Source organism: Schistocerca americana, unplaced genomic scaffold (assembly GCF_021461395.2).
Source record: "Schistocerca americana isolate TAMUIC-IGC-003095 unplaced genomic scaffold, iqSchAmer2.1 HiC_scaffold_975, whole genome shotgun sequence".
Taxonomy (NCBI): Eukaryota; Metazoa; Arthropoda; class Insecta; order Orthoptera; family Acrididae; genus Schistocerca; species Schistocerca americana.
The window spans coordinates 35,001-40,000 of record NW_025726758.1 but is presented as its reverse complement, the minus strand read 5'-3'; the positions used below and the strand labels follow the sequence as shown (position 1 = coordinate 40,000).

At 50.7% G+C, this 5,000-nt stretch overlaps 1 non-coding gene across 1 annotated transcript in view; it reads left to right on the top strand.

Annotated features, from left to right (window-relative positions):
• Positions 1-4,710: 4,710 nt before the first annotated feature.
• LOC124593239 overlaps positions 4,711-5,000 on the top strand; it is a 1,910-nt gene continuing 1,620 nt past the window's right edge. Inside the window, exon 1 of the ribosomal RNA XR_006977894.1 lies at positions 4,711-5,000. This exon is cut by the window's right edge and continues 1,620 nt beyond it. This is a non-coding gene — a ribosomal RNA (small subunit ribosomal RNA).

Sequence of the window (5,000 nt, the reverse complement as noted above, 5' to 3'; positions counted from 1 at the left end):
ATGTACAGAGATACAACAGTTTCGACTGGAACCGGATTAAACGTATACACGGCGCTGATTAGTAATAGATAGAGCCATCAGAATACAGATAATGTATACAACTGTCCGTATACATGCTGAAAGACTCTGCTCACAATCACAACCACACGTCAGCCACACACCCTTATCACGCACTACTCTCTGCCTGTAACACGCACACAGACAATATGTAAGCACCAGCATGGAACAACACCCAGTGCATCCTCTCCGCCACATTAGACAATCCACACTGTCATAACCAGACTGGGAGGTCCACTCAGAAAACAGAATATCCCACCCACCCGACAACCACCATTGCTCAGCCAAGCCACCAACACCCACACATGTCCTACACAGGGGTGCACCCAACATCACAATACTGCCTCCTCTCACAGCACACAAACAATGGCAGGAATGAAAGACACAGGTCTGCCACAAGCATGGAATGAGAGCGCCGCCTGTCATGAGCCAAAGGTGCATCCTGACGTGGCAAATCAGATGATGCCGCAGGCATCCACTTACTATAATCACAATCAACAAACCGGCCGCCCCGCCCCGCCCCCCATTAAACCTTTCCTTACAACAATGTGTACCTTAACCTAACCTATATCGTACCGTAACCTAACCTATATCGTACCGTAACCTAACCTATGTCGTACCGTAACCTAACCTATGTCGTACCGTAACCTAACCTATGTCGTACCGTAACCTAACCTATGTCGTACCGTAACCTAACCTATGTCGTACCGTAACCTAACCTATGTCGTACCGTAACCTAACCTATGTCGTACCGTAACCTAACCTATGTCGTACCGTAACCTAACCTATGTCGTACCGTAACCTAACCTATGTCGTACCGTAACCTAACCTATGTCGTACCGTAACCTAACCTATGTCGTACCGTAACCTAACCTATGTCGTACCTTAACCTAACCTATGTCGTACCTTAACCTACCCTATGTCGTACCTTAACCTAACCTATGTCGTACCTTAACCTAACCTATGTCGTACCTTAACCTAACCTATGTCGTACCTTAACCTAACCTATGTCGTACCTTAACCTAACCTATGTCGTACCTTAACCTAACCTATGTCGTACCTTAACCTAACCTATGTCGTACCTTAACCTAACCTATGTCGTACCTTAACCTAACCTATGTCGTACCTTAACCTAACCTATGTCGTACCTTAACCTAACCTATGTCGTACCTTAACCTAACCTATGTCGTACCTTAACCTAACCTATGTCGTACCTTAACCTAACCTATGTCGTACCTTAACCTAACCTATGTCGTACCTTAACCTAACCTATGTCGTACCTTAACCTAACCTATGTCGTACCTTAACCTAACCTATGTCGTACCTTAACCTAACCTATGTCGTACCTTAACCTAACCTATGTCGTACCTTAACCTAACCTATGTCGTACCTTAACCTAACCTATGTCGTACCTTAACCTAACCTATGTCGTACCTTAACCTAACCTATGTCGTACCTTAACCTAACCTATGTCGTACCTTAACCTAACCTATGTCGTACCTTAACCTAACCTATGTCGTACCTTAACCTAACCTATGTCGTACCTTAACCTAACCTATGTCGTACCTTAACCTAACCTATGTCGTACCTTAACCTAACCTATGTCGTACCTTAACCTAACCTATGTCGTACCTTAACCTAACCTATGTCGTACCTTAACCTAACCTATGTCGTACCTTAACCTAACCTATGTCGTACCTTAACCTAACCTATGTCGTACCTTAACCTAACCTATGTCGTACCTTAACCTAACCTATGTCGTACCTTAACCTAACCTGTATTGCGCCTTAACCTAACCTGTATTGCGCCTTAACGTAACCTGTATTGCGCCTTAACGTAACCTGTATTGCGCCTTAACGTAACCTGTATTGCGCCTTAACGTAACCTGTATTGCGCCTTAACGTAACCTGTATTGCGCCTTAACGTAACCTGTATTGCGCCTTAACGTAACCTGTATTGCGCCTTAACGTAACCTGTATTGCGCCTTAACGTAACCTGTATTGCGCCTTAACGTAACCTGTATTGCGCCTTAACGTAACCTGTATTGCGCCTTAACGTAACCTGTATTGCGCCTTAACGTAACCTGTATTGCGCCTTAACGTAACCTGTATTGCGCCTTAACGTAACCTGTATTGCGCCTTAACGTAACCTGTATTGCGCCTTAACGTAACCTGTATTGCGCCTTAACGTAACCTGTATTGCGCCTTAACGTAACCTGTATTGCGCCTTAACGTAACCTGTATTGCGCCTTAACGTAACCTGTATTGCGCCTTAACGTAACCTGTATTGCGCCTTAACGTAACCTGTATTGCGCCTTAACGTAACCTGCATTGCGCCTTAACGTAACCTGCATTGCGCCTTAACGTAACCTGTATTGCGCCTTAACGTAACCTGCATTGCGCCTTAACGTAACCTGCATTGCGCCTTAACGTAACCTGTATTGCGCCTTAACGTAACCTGTATTGCGCCTTAACGTAACCTGTATTGCGCCTTAACGTAACCTGTATTGCGCCTTAACGTAACCTGTATTGCGCCTTAACGTAACCTGTATTGCGCCTTAACGTAACCTGTATTGCGCCTTAACGTAACCTGTATTGCGCCTTAACGTAACCGATATTGCGCCTTAACGTAACCTATATTGCGCCGTAACGTAACCTATATTGCGCCGTAACGTAACCCACATTGCCCCTTAACGTAACCTATATTGCGCCGTAACGTAACCTATATTGCGCCGTAACGTAACCCACATTGCCCCTTAACGTAACCCACATTGCCCCTTAACGTAACCCACATTGCCCCTTAACGTAACCCAACACACGTTGGGCCTTAACCCAACACACGTTGGGCCTTAACCCAACACACGTTGGGCCTTAACCCAACACACGTTGGGCCTTAACCCAACACACGTTGGGCCTTAACCCAACACACGTTGGGCCTTAACCTGCTCTGTAATTGTCATACGACGCGTTAAATTAGTGTAGTGTTGCCTAACTGCAACCCCCGCAATATAGTTTGCTACTCGCACTGCCCGGTCCCCAGTGTATCGCTTCATGTTAAACACCTTGCAGCTATACACTGTAATGTGGATGGCAGCAGGACGTACATGCTCAATGCCCTTTGCAGTTGTTCATTGGCATTTGCAGTTGTTCATTGGCATTCGCATGGCGAAGCACTTAGCCTACGCTGTGGTACGGCCTGTGTCAACTGTCCGCTGATGTTGTACGTCCAAATCACACACTGTACTGCACATTGGTCCTCATGTACTGAATGATACATCGTGGTACATGTGACCGTACAACGACTGCGCCAACAACGGCGAACCATGCGGTCCAAATGTTGTGCACTCAGCTACGTGTCGTCTCCCTATAAGAGCTGGATTGCAGTGTGGTATGCCCTGGATGGCGATCAGCATGAGCCGTCTGTTGATGTAGTGGCGCGTGTTGTCAGACGTAGTCGTCTCTTCTCACACACCGTGATAGCACGGTGCACTGCGTTCCACATCTGCGACATGCGACAGAGGCCGGTTGACAGTCGTTCGCGCAATGGACATCGCATACGTACGGGGGCCACCTTCCACGTGTTCGCTAAGCGTGGACATGTTGTTGCGTGTATGTGGGCAGACAGTGTGTCGTGACACCTGACACAGGCATGCAACAATCGTTGAATTTGCAAATGGCGATGGACGCCTACGTTTGCTGGTGACGTTACGCAAATGAACAACTGGTAAACCGTTGTGGTGCGGTTGTTCTCGCTAGGGGTGAATCAGTGATGGCGACGATCGGTTGAGCTACCAACCGGTTGTTGCAGCGATACCCACCATGCCCACGAACGTGAATGGCATGTGGGTGTGAAGCGATACGCGGCGGTGGCTGGGTGGGACCGTCCCCGGCCGGTGAGGGGGGGCCTCCCGGCGTGTTGGCCGTGCGGTGCGTGGGCGCACGCGCTACAGCCGGCTGGTGGGGGCGGCCAGTGGCAGGCGCGCCGGCCGACGGAGGCGGCAGGCGGCGCAGCTGCGCGCCGGCGCACCCTGCACGCGGCGCCGTGCGGCCAAAGTAGGTCCTCGCGGGCCCGGTGCGAAGCGCGGTGGACATCTGCAGTGTGCTGGTCCGATTGAGGACTGTGTGCGCTGAGGATGCGCCGCCGCCCGGCGCTCGGCGCCGCGACGCCGTCTGCTGCTCGGTCGCCTCTGCGGTTCTCGCAGGTGGTTTGTATCGCAGCTGTGCGGACGTGTTGGCGCGTGCGCTGTGCTGGGAGAGTTCGCTTCGGCACCCAAGTGGGGCTTTTGTCCTTCTGTGGCGCTGGCGTTGGAGCTGCCGGTCACCGTAGGTGGCGCGTGTTGTCTCCCGCCGGCAATGCCACGACAGCACGCTCCCGGGCCTCTGTCGGCAGCGGCAAGCTCAGTTGGGAGCACGGGTGGTCGCACCTAAAGCGTCTACTCGCCAAACTCCGGGCGATTGCGCCTCTCTCGAACCCGACCAAGTACTTAGGACGGCGCTGCGCGCCGCCGGGACCTGAGAGGGTTTCGAGGTGTATGGTGCAGGGGAGCTCAGCCTCCTCCTGTTTGCAGAATAATTGAGCGGACGCTTGCGTGTTCGCGCGGGCCCCCGGGACACACTCCCGGGCGGCCGGCTGCTCAGCTCTAGTTGACGCAGCTCCCTGGTTGATCCTGCCAGTAGTCATATGCTTGTCTCAAAGATTAAGCCATGCATGTCTCAGTACAAGCCGCATTAAGGTGAAACCGCGAATGGCTCATTAAATCAGTTATGGTTCCTTAGATCGTACCCACGTTACTTGGATAACTGTGGTAATTCTAGAGCTAATACATGCAAACAGAGTCCCGACCAGAGATGGAAGGGACGCTTTTATTAGATCAAAACCAATCGGTCGGCTCGTCCGGTCCGTTTGCCTTGGTGACTCTGAATAACTTTGGGCTGATCGCACGG